The sequence below is a fragment of the Pristiophorus japonicus genome, chromosome 33 (genome assembly GCF_044704955.1).
Source record: "Pristiophorus japonicus isolate sPriJap1 chromosome 33, sPriJap1.hap1, whole genome shotgun sequence".
Classification (NCBI taxonomy): Eukaryota; Metazoa; Chordata; class Chondrichthyes; family Pristiophoridae; genus Pristiophorus; species Pristiophorus japonicus.
Window position 1 is genome coordinate 4,632,123 of NC_092009.1, and position 12,556 is coordinate 4,644,678.

The window sequence follows — 12,556 nt, forward strand, 5'->3', positions numbered from 1 at the left end:
AAATGGAGTTGGATAATATCCGAAGGAATAAAATTGCACAGCTGTGGGTAACTAACGGAGGTGTGGGGCGAGTTGAGATTTGGCATGTCCTCGACGGGCCGAATGGACTTCTTCCGTGCTGTAACCATTCCCTTATTCTGTGCTTCTATAAGTTAGTGGCACGGTGAATAATGTGCGTGGAAGTTGAATAATGCAAAGGGAAATGGATTGAGTCGGCATTATAAGAGGCATCTGATTCAGAAGATTCGGGCGCGCGAAAAGTCGGGTTTAATGACATTAAAAGCTTCATTTTTGTTTTGTGAATTTTCGGTCAGAGAAATGTTTGGGGAAGGATTTTTTTCCTGAAAGGGACTCAGCATTTAATCTTCCTCCTGGATGTTGGCGTCATATTTCTTCTCGATGTTATTCTTGCAGAATGTATATTTTCTTTGCTGTTTCACAATAACCAGTCAATTGCTCTACAGTCCTTCTCACTGTATCCCCAGTCTCATGTATTGTTAACAGCAATGAACATTTTGAAGCAGACAACGAAAGCACAGTGTCTAAAATGTTTAAAGAGGTAAATTGCAGAGCACAGAGAAATTATTTTATTGAGGACTCTTCTTCAGTTAACATTTCTTTAGTTGTGCAAATGAAGATCATCAGTTAATTCATGATGTTTTCCTGTGAAAGCAGGATAACATTTAACGATGATAAATTTTCTACATTTCGAAAGGCACTGGTTGATCAGGACAGTCCGCACGATTTTTTTAAGGAATGGTCGCGTTTGACTAACTTGAATGCATTTTTGGAGGAGGTCGATCAGTAGTGCATACGATTTCGTGTATATGGATTTTATTAATGCTTTCGCTAAGGTCCCACATGGCAGACTGGTGATGAATGTAAAAGCCCATGGGATCCAGAGCGAAGTGGCAAATTGGATTCAAAATTGGTTCGATGCAGGAAGCAAAGGTTAATGTTTCATGGGTGTTTATTGACTGGAAGGATATTTTCAGTGGGGTTTCGCAGTTTTCAGTGCTAGGTCCATTGCTTTTGTAGTATTTTTCAATGATCTATACTTGAATATAGGGGTTATGATTCAGAAGTTTTCAGGTGATAGTAAAATAGGCAGTGTGGGTGATAATGAAGAAGAAAGCTGGAGACTGCAGGAAGATAACAATCAAGTGATAAGTTGGGCAGAACAGTGGAATATTAAATTTAATCCACAGAGGTGTGAGATTGTGCATTTGTGGAGGGCTAACAACGAAAGGGAATAGACATCGACTGTAGGACATTCAGAGGAGCAAAGGCAACTGTCAATGCATGTCCACATATCCCTGAATGTAGCTGGCTATTTGAATAAGTTGATTAAGAAGGCAGACCGAATGGTTGCATTTATTGGTAGAGGCATGGAATCGAAGAACAAGTGGGTTATGTCTGAAATGTGCAACATTCGTGTTAGCCTACTGCTGGAGTACTGCGTGCAGTTCTGGTCACCGTATTGAAGGAAGGACGTGATTGCACTGAAGAGGGTATGGAGGAGATTTCTGTAGAATGCTGCCGGGAGTGGAGCAACTTTTCTATGAGTAGATTAGATTGACTCGCGTTGGTTTCCTTGGAACAGAGGAGGCTGATGAGCGACAGCATTGTGGTGTTTAAAATTAGGAGGGGCCTAAATATTGTTGATTAAAAGGGCCTAATTGCCATCGGTGAGTGGTCAACAACCAGGGGACATAAATTAAAAGTCATTAGTATAAGCGTTAAAGGGGATTTGAAGGGAACATTCTTCATGCAGATGTTTGTCTGCGTCTGGAACTCACTGCCTGAAAGTGAGGTAGCGGGAGAAACCCTCACCACATTTATAAAGTACTTGGATGTGCACGTGAAATGCCTTAAGGTGTAGGGTTACACACCTAAAACTGGACATTTGTTCGCTGGTGCAGATACGATGGGCCGAAAAGCACTCTTTCCATGGTGTAATCTTCTATGATTGTATAATTATAGGTTACCATTACTTTCAAGATGCAAAACGAGGCGATCAGCTAATTCATAGTGTTTCCAGTGTAATCATGTTCATGTAAGCTGGAGCTCAACCTCAGGAACCTGAGATGAAGAGTCTTATGAGGCTGCTGTTCGGTGCACGGGAAGCTTTAGCTTGAACCGTGGCATGTTATCGCCCAGTGATGGGCGGTAATCCAATGTTGATGCTGCATTCGTCGCTTTCCGCCTGCAGTGGTTTATTGGAGATGCGGGACCGGAATGTTGGGGCTTGTCCTGCCTTCACTCACTCTGGAGCTGGGGAAGAGCGATTTGTCAGTCGGTTTGTTTGTGGCTTTGATTTTCTTTTGTGAAACGAGGCGGTGCGGCTGGTTCCTTTAATAATCTCTCACAGCTGAACTGAAGGCACGGAATGTATACTTTTGAAATGGCGTTTCTCCACTGTCAGGGCTGGAAACGGGAAGGAGTGAGAAACACTGTGCAGAGTTTCAGTTTGTACAGAATTGTACAGAGAAATTAACAAATGCAGCAAAGTCATGAGACACTGCACTCTGTTAACCACGAATATGAATTATTCAATTTTTTTCTGATCATTAAATGAACACGTTTTCAAAATGTTTCCGCCCGGTTTCGAACCTGGGATCTTTCACGTGATAACCACAACACTGCGGAAACGCTGTGGCAAAAGCCGTCTTGGGAACATAACCAGAGCTTTAACCACAACAGCTGGACGACACACCAGGGGCTTGCGTTCCGAGAATCGAATGAAGGTGCTTTTTTTTCAGAAGTTTGTGAGTGCAGCAGCAATTGATCCCGTGTTTGTCAGACTTTATCGATAGGAACTGAAGGTGGCCATTTCGCAGCAAGCAGTTAGAATATGAAATACAATGCTTTGAAGATCGGTGGAGGCTGATTTAACCTTATCTTTCAAAAGGCAGTCGCATAAGGATCTGAAGGAAAAAATACACAGCTGCGGGTAAATGACAGTGCGGGTGGGACTAGTTGAGAGTTGACATGGGCTCGACGGGCCAAATGTGGTTCTTCCATACTGTAATTATTCCCTTATTCCGTGATTCTGTAAGTTAGTTGCACATTTAATAGAGTGCATGGAAGCAGAATATAGCAAAGCGACATGGATTGAGTCCGCAGAGCTAGAGGCATCTGATTCAGAAGATTCGGTGCGCGAAAATTCGGGTTTAATGACTTTAAAAAGCATTATTTTTGTTTTGTAAAGTTTCGGTCAGAGAAATCTTTGGGAAAGGAATTTTTTGCTGAAAGGCAATCAGAATTTAATCATCCTTATGGATTTTGGCATCATATTTCTTCTCGATGTTATATTTCCAGATAGTATATTTACTTTGCTGTTTCACAATAACCACTCCCTTGCTCTACAGTCTATCTCACTGTATCCCCAGTCTCATGTATTGTTAACAGCAATGAACATTTTGAAGCAGTGCACTAAAGCACAGTGTCTAAAGTGGTTTAAGAGGTAAATTGTAGAGCACAGACAAATTATTTTATTGAGGACTCTCTTTCGGTTAACATTTCTTTAGTTGTGCAAATGAAGATCATCAGTTAATTAATGAGGTTTTACCGTGAAAGCAGGATAACATTTAACGATGATACATTATCTACATTTCAAAAGGCACTGGTTAATCAGGACAGTTCGCACGATTTTTTTAAGGAATGGTCGCGTTTGACGAACTAGAATGCATTTTTGGAGGAGGTCACCAGTAGGGTCGATCAGTAGTGCGGACGATGCAATGTATATCGATTTTATTAATGCTTTCGCTAAGGTCCCACATGGCAGACTGGTGATGAAAGTAAAATCCCATGGGATCCATGGCGAAGTGGCAAATTGGATCAAGAATTGATTCAGAAACAGGAAGCAAAGGTTAATGTTTGATGGGTGATTTTGTACTGGAAGGATGTTTCTAATGGGATTCCGCAGTTTCAGTGCTAGGTCCATTGCTTTTTGTGGTATTTTTCAATGATCTAAACTTCAATATAGGGGTTATGATTAAGAAGTCTTCAGGTAAGTGTTGCTGATAATGAAGAAGAAAGCTGGACACTGCAGGAAGATATCAATCAACTTGTATGGTGGCAGAACATTGGCAAATGGAATTTAATCCAGAGACGTGTGAGATTGAGCATCTGTGGAGGGCGAACAACGAAAGGGAATACACATCAACTCCAGGACATTGAGAAATGTAGAGGAGCAAAGAAGGAGAAAGGAATCAAAATGTGATGTCACAGCCAAAGGGGTAAGTGATTGGCTGGTGATTGGAAAGTAGCTTTTCTTTTTCTTTTTCATATCAGTAAGTAACATGATAACATTGTTTTCACCAATTTATGTTAATCTAAGCGTTAATTCATGGCAGGAGAGCTTGGTCACGTGATATGCTCCTCCTGTACCATGTGGGAACTCAGGGACACTTCAGGTGGGAAGTGCATCCGCCTTCAGATCCTGACGGACCGCGTTGCGGAATTGGAGCTGAGCGTGGATTCACTTTGGAGCATCCACGATGCTCAGAATGACGTGCGTAGCACGTGTAGCGAGTTGGTCTTACCGCAGGTGAAGGGTTCGCAGCCAGCTAGGGAATGGAAGACCAGCAGGAAGAGTAGTGCAAGGAAGGTAGTGCAGGTGTCCCCTGCGGTCACCCCACTGCAAAAATGATGCACAGCTTTGAGTACTGTTGAGCGGAATGACTCACCAGGGGAGGGCAGCAGCTGCCAAGTTCATGGCACCGTGGCTGGCTCTGTTGCACAGGAGGGCAGGAAAAAGAGTGTGAGAACGAAAATGATAGGGGATTCAATTGTAAGGGAAATAGACAGGCGTTTCTGCGGCCACAACCAAGACTTCAGGATGGTATGTTGCCTCCCTGGTGCAAGTGTCAAGGATGTCTCGGAGTGGGTGCAGGACAGTCTGAAAAGGGAGGGAGAACGGTCAGTTGTCGTGGTGCACATTGGTACCAAAGACATAGGTAAAAAAAAGGGATGAGGTCTTACGAGACGAATTTAAGCACCTCGGAGCTAAATTAAAAAGTGGGATCTCAAAAGTAGTAATGTCGGGATTGCTACCAGTGCCACGTGCCAGTAGGAGTAGGAATCGCAGGATAGCGCAGATGAATACGTGGCTTGAGCAGTGGTGCAGCAGGGAGGGATTCAAATTCATGGGGCATTGGAACAGGGTCTGGGGGAGGTGGGACCATTACAAACCGGATGGTCTGCACCTCGGCAGGACCAGAACCAATGTCCGAGTGGGAGTGTTTGCTTGTGCTGTTGGGGAGGAGTTAAACTAATATGGCAGGGGAATGGGAACCAATGCAGGTTGACAGAGTGAAAAACAACGACAACAGAAGCAAAGGACAGAAAGGAGATGAATAAAAGTGGAGGGCAGAGAACCCCAAGGCAAAAAACAATCAGGGCCAATGTACAGCAAAATTCTAAAGGGTTAAAGTGTAATTAAATGGCAAGCCTGAAAGCTCGGTGCCTCAATGCGAGGAGTATTCGAAACCAAGGAGAGGGCTCTGAGCTAGTTAGAGTGGGTGAGAGCGCAGATGAACAGGACCCCAAGAAAGAATGCAAAAGACAGGAGGCAACAGAGCAGAGTAGCACTGGGGTAAGTGGAAACCACAAGGTGAAAGGAAGGGACAATATGTATGAAGATAAAGGGGCTGCAAGAGGGGTAAAAATTTAAAATCATGGTTGACCTGAACGCACGCAGCATTCGAAATAAAGTAAATGAGTTGACAGCACAAATCATTACAAATGGGTATGATTTGGTGGCCATTACAAAAACGTGGTTGCAGTGTGGCCAAGACTGGGAATTAAACCTACAGGGCTATCAGACAATTATGAAGGATGGACAGGAAGGGAAAGGAGGTGGGGTAGCTCTGTTAATAAAGGATGATATCAGGGCAGTTGTGAGAGATGATATTGGCTCTCATTGAAACATATAAAAATATATAACATATAAACGGGGGTTAACAGGGTTAATGCAGAATAAATGTTCCTCCTGTCTGGGGAATCTAAAACAGGAGGTCAATCTCACAGATTAACGGGACGGCCATTTAATTCTGTGATGAGGAGAAATGTCTTCAATCAAAGAGTTGTAAATAATTGGAATTATCCACCCGAGAATGTAGATAGGAAGGGAAAGGAGAAGGGGTAGATCTGTTAATAAAGGACGATATCAGGGCAGTTGTGAGAGATAATATTAGCTCTAGTGAACAAAATGTTGAATCATTGTGGGTAGAGATTAGAGATAATAAGGGCAAAAAGTCACTGGTGGGTGCAGTTTATAGGCCCCCAAATAATAACTTCAAGGGAATCAAGATAATAATGGAGGCATGTGAAAAAGGAACGGCAGCAATCATGGGGGATTTTACCCGGCATATCGATTCGTCACATCAAATCGCATGGGCTAGCCTTGAGGAGGAATTCATAGAATGCATATGGTATTGTTTCTTAGAACAGTATGTTACAGAAGCTACAAGGGAGCAAGCTATCTTAGATCTGGTCCTGTGTAATGAGACAGGAATAATAAACGATCTCCTAGTAAAGCTCCTCTCGGAATGAGTGATCACAGTCTGGTTGAATTTGTAATACAGATTGAGCGTGAGGAATAGTGTCTCAAACGAGCATACTATGCTTGAACAAAGGGGACTACAGAGGGATGAGGTCAGAGACTAAACGGTGGCACAATTGAGGAACAGTGGAGGACTTTTAAGGAGGCCTTTCATAGTGCTCAACAAAAATATATTCCAATGAAAAAGAAGGGCGGCAAGAGAAGGGATAACCAGCCGTGGATAACCAAGTAAATAAAGGAGAGTATCAATTTGAAAACCAATGCGCATAAGGTGGCCAACGTCAGAGGGAAACTAGAAGATTGGGAAAATTTTAAACGACAGCAAACAATGACTAAGAAAGCAATGAAGAAAGGAAAGATAGATTACGAAAGTAAACTTGCGCAAAATATAAAAACAGATAGTAAAAGTTTTAACCGATATATAAAACGCAAAAGAGTGACTAAAGTAAATGTTGGTCTTGTAGAAGATGGGAAGGGGGATTTAGAAATGGGAAATGTGGAAATGGCTGAGACATTTAACAATTCTTTTGCTTCGGTCTTCACAGTGGAAGATACAAAATCCATGCCACAAATTGCTGGTCAAGGGAATGGGGGAAGGGAGGACCTTGAGACAATCTCGATCACAAGCGAGGTAGTGCTGGACAGGCTAATGGGACTCAAGGTAGACAAGTCCCCTGATCCTGATGAAATGCATCCCAGTGTAATAAAAGAGATGGCGGAAGTTATAGCAGATGCATTCGTTATAATCTACCAAAATTCTCTGGACTCTGGGGAGGTACCAGTTGATTAGAAAGCAGCTAATGTAACACCTCTGCTTAAAAAAGAGGGCAGACAAAAGCCAGGTAACTATAGTTCGGTTAGTTTAGCATCTGCAGTGGGAAAAATGCTTGAAGCTGTCATTAAGGAAGAAATAGCGGGATATCTAGAAAGGAATAGTGCAATCAAGCAGACGCAACATTGGTTCATGAAGGGGACAGCACGTTAAACTAATTTACTGTAATTCTTTGAGGATATAACGAGCATGGTGGATAGAGGTGTGCCGATGGATGTGGTGTATTTAGATTTCCAAAAGGCATTCGATAAGGTGTAACAAAAAAGGTTACTGAAGAAGATAAAGGTATGCGGCGTCAGAGGAAATGTAATAGCATGGATAGAGAATTGACTGGCGAACAGAAAGCAGAGAGTGAGGATAAATGGGTCCTTTTCAGATTCGAAATCGGTGGTTAGTGTTGTGCCACAGGGATCGGTGCTGGCACCACAACTGTTTACAATATACATAGATGAACTGGAAGAGGAGACAGAGTGCAATGTAATAAAATTTGCAGATGAAACAAAGATTAATGGGAAAGCGGGGTGCGTAGAGGATACATTGAGGCTGCAAAGAGATTTAGATAGATTAAGCGAATGAGATAAGCTTTGGCAGATGGAATACAATGTCGGAAAATGTGAGGTCATCCACCTTGGAAAAAAAAACAGTAAAAGGGAATATTATTTGAATGGGGTGAAATTACAACATGCTGCGTCTCAGAGGAAACTGGGGGTCCTTGTGCATGAATCCCAAAAAGTTAGTCTGCAGGTTCAGAAGATAATCAGGAAGGCGAATGGAATGTTGGCCTTCATTGCGAGAGGGATGGAGTAAAAAGCTGGGAGGCCCTGCCGCAACTGTATAGGGTATTGGTAAGGCCGCACCTGGAGTACTGCATGCAGTTTTGGTCACCTTACTTAAGGAAGGGTAAATCAGCCTTGGAGTGGGTACAGAGCGAATCACTAGGCTGATTCCGGAGATGAGGGGGTTACCTTATGATGATAGTTTGAGTAGACTGGGTCTTTACTCGTTGGAGTTTTGAAGGATGAGGGGTGATCTTATAGAAATATTTAACATAATAAAAAGGATAGACAAGATAGAGGCAGAGAGGTTGTTTCCACTCGTCGGTGAGAATAGAACTCGGGGGCACAGCCTCAAAATACGGGGCAGCCAATTTAAAATCGATTTGTGAAGGAATTTCTTCTCCCAGAGGGTGGTGAATCTGTGGAATTCTCTGCCCAGGGAAGCAGTTGAGGCTAGCTCATTGAATGTATTAAAATCACAGATAGATAGATTTTCAAACAATGAGGGAATTAAGGGTTATGGGGAGCGGGCGGATAAGTGGAGCTGAGTCCACGGCCAGATGAGCCGTGATCTTTTTGAATGGTGGAGCAGGCTCGAGGGGCTACTCCTGTTCCTAATTCGTATGTTCTTATGTTCTTATGAACTGTCAATGAATGTCCACAGATCTCTGAATGTAGCTGGCCAGTTGGATAAGTTGATTAAGAAGGCAGACCGATTGGTTGCATTTATTGGCAGAGGCATGGAATAGAAGAGCAAGTGGGTTATGTCTGAAATATGCAAAATTTTGGTTCGCCTACAGCTGGAGTACATCGCGCAGTTCTGGTCATCGTATTGAAGGAAGGACGTGATTGCTCTGAAGAGGGTATGGAGGAGATTTCTGTAGGATGTTGCCAGGAGTGGAGCAAATTTACTATGAGGACAGATTGGATAGGCTGGGTTTGGTTTCCTTGGAATAGAGGAGGCTGAAGGGCGACAGCATTGAGATGTAGAAAATTAGGAGGGGCCTAAATATTGTTGATTAAAAGGGCCTATTTGCCATATGTGAGTGGTCAACAACCAGGGTGCATAAATTAAAAGTAATTAGTAAAAGAGTTAAAGAAGATTTGAAGGGAAAATTCTTCATGCAGATGTTTGTCGGGGTCTGGAACTCACTGCCTGAAAGCGTGGTGGCGGGAGAAACCCTCATCACATTTATAAAGTACTTGGTTGTGCACTTGAAATGCCGTAATGTGCAGGGTTGCATACCTAAAACTGGACATTTGTTCGCCAGTGCAGATACGATGTGCCGAAAAGGACTCGTTCCATGCTGTAATCTTCTTTGATTATATAATTATCGGTTCGCATTACTTCATGATGCAAAACGAGGCGATCAGCTAATTTAAGACTCTTTCCAGTGCAAACATGTTCATGTAAGCTGGAGCTCAAACTCAGGAACCTGAGATTAAGAGTCTTATGAGGCTGCTGTTCGGTGTACGGGAAGCTTTCGCTCGGACCGAGGCATGTTATAGCTCAGTGATGGGCGGTAAGCCAGTGTTGATGCAGCATTCGTCGCTTTACGCCGGCAGCGGCTGATTGGAGAGTGCGGGACCGGAATGTTGGGGCTTGTCCCGCATTCACTCACTCTAGAGCTGGGGAAGAGCGATTCGTCAATGGGTTTGTTTGTGGCTTTGATTTTCTGTTGTGAAGCGAGCAGGTGCGACTGGATCAATAAATAATCTCTCACAGCTGAACTGACGGCACGGAATGTGTCGTTTTGAGATGGCGTTTCTCCACCGTCAGGGTTGGAAACGGGACGGAGTGAGAAACACTGTGCAAAGTTTCAGTGTGTACAGTGTAAGAAATCAACAAATGCAACAGCGTCATTAAACACTGCACTCTGTTAACCACGAATATGAATTATTCAATTTGTTCCAATCATTCATTATCACGTTTGCAAAATGCTTCCGCTCGGTTTCGAACCCGGGATCCTTTGCATGTTAGGCAAACGTGATAACAACTACGCTGAAGAAACGCTGCGGCACAAGCGCTCCTGGGAACATAACCAGAGCTTTAACCTCAACAGCTGGACTGCACTTCAGGAGCTTGAGTTCCGAGAATAGAATGAAGGTGCTTTATTGAAAAAGGCAGCAATTGATCCCTTTTTAATTACACTTTATAGATAGGAACTGAAGTTGTCCATTTCGCAGCAAGCAGTTAGAATGTGAAATATAACGCTTTAAAGGGCGGTGGAGGCTGATTTAATCTTATCTTTCAAAAGGCAGCTGGATAAGGAGCTGGATGAAAAAAAAATGCACAGCTGCTGGTAAATGACAGGTAATTGGGACTAGTTGAGTGTTGGCATGGGCTCAATGGGCCGAATGGACTCCTTCCATGCTGTAACCATTCCCTTATTCTGTGATTATATAAGTGAGTGGCACATTTAAAAGTGTCCCTGGAAACACAATATTGCAAAGCGACATGGATTGAGTTAGCACAACGAGAGTCATCTTTTCAGAAGAATCGGCTGCGTGGAAATTTGAAAGGAACATTTTCCTTTTGTGAATTTTCGGTCAGAGACATTTTTGTGAAACGAATATTTCGCAGAAAGGGAGTCAGCTTTTCATTTCTTCCTGGCTTTCGGTGTCACATTTCTTTTCCAATTTAATGTGTTCCTAACACAGGTGAGACTGCACAAAGTGAGGTTCAAGTAACAGTGATCTCAGTCTTTATTAAGACACTCCAGAGTGAGGAACAAGCCTTCGGGGCTGGATTACATACAGTGCTCCCAAGGGATGCTGCGATCCCTTGAGTCTTCAGGGGAAGCACTCCCTGGTGTCGGAACATGGAAGTGTATGCTTTATCGATGCCCAGCATCACTTCCCACAAAGTCAAATGGAAAACTATTTAGAAGGTGAGGCGGTCCGGAGACTTTCTTTCTCTGGTTCATCGCCTCGGTACAAATGTATGTTCATATGTGTTGGCTGTGCCCTCGCTGGGTTGGCATGTTGTTGGCGCTGCAAGTCTGCTGAGTGAGCCTGGCCTAGCTGGGATGTTGGGCGTTATAGGTTCGATTTCCTAGTCCGAGGTGGTGTCGTTGATCCTTTGGGTGTGTGTTGTGGGCTCTAAAAAGGTGGTGTATGCTGTGGGTTGTTCAGGGCAGTCTGTGAACCGTAGCCTCGTTTGGTCCAGGTGATTTCTGCAATTTGTCCATTGTCTCGTTTGACCACAAACTCCCTACTCCTTTAATTAACTATCACCGTTCAGGCGGTCCACTTGGGAACATGTCCATAGTTTCGTACATACAAAGGGTGATTCAGATCAATTACCTATGACACAGTGGCGCGACCATCGCTTACATTTTGTTGCTGCTGCCTGCTCTCTACCTGATGATACAGGTTGGGGTGAACCAACGAGAGTCTCGTTCTAAGTGTCCCTTTCATGAGTAGCTCAGCCGGGGGCATTCCTGTGAGTGAATGTGTCTCGTGCCGTAGCTGGGCAGTACTCGGGACAGGCACGTTTGGAGTGAGGCTTCTGTGACACATTTAAGGCTCTGTTTGATTGTTTGTACTGGCCGCTCTCCTGCCCATTGGAGGCTGCTTTAAACGGGTCCCACGTGACATGTTTGGTCTCATTTCAGGTCATGAATTCTTTAAATTCGGCACTGGTGAAATATGGCCCGATGTAACTGACCAGTATGTCAGGCATGCCGTGGGTGGCAAACATGACCTTCAGGCTTTCAATGGTAGCGGTGGCGGTGCTTCCCGACATTATTTCGCATTCAGGCCTAACACACGGAGCCCAGTGTAGGCAATGTGTGAGTGAATGTGTTCGTAATAATCAGATCTCAGGCATCACACAGGGAGCTCCGTGTAGACAGTGTGTGAATGAGTGTGTTAATATTCACCCTGTTCATAGGCTGCACACAGGTAATGCAGTGTAGAATGTGTGTGAGTGAGTGGATTAATATTCATCCTGATCACAGGCATCGCACATGGAATACAGTGTGGACTGTGTGTGAGTGAGTGTGTTAATATTCACCCGAATTAAGGGCCTCACACAGGGAGCCCAGTGTATACAGTATGTGAGTGAGTGTGTTAATATTCACCCTGATAACAGGCCACACACAGGGAGTCCCGTTTCGAACATGTGTGAGTGAGTATGTTAATATTCACCCTTATCACATGCCTCACACAGGGAGTCCTGTGTAGAAAGTGTGTAAGAGAGTGGGCGAATATTCACCCTGATCACAGCACTCACACAGGGAGCCCAGTGTAGACTGGGTTTAAGTGAGCGAGTGTGTTAATATTCACGCTGATCACAGACCACACACAGGGAGCCCAGTGTAGAAAAGGTGTGAGTGAGTGTGTTAATATTCAACCTGATCACATGCCTCACGCAGG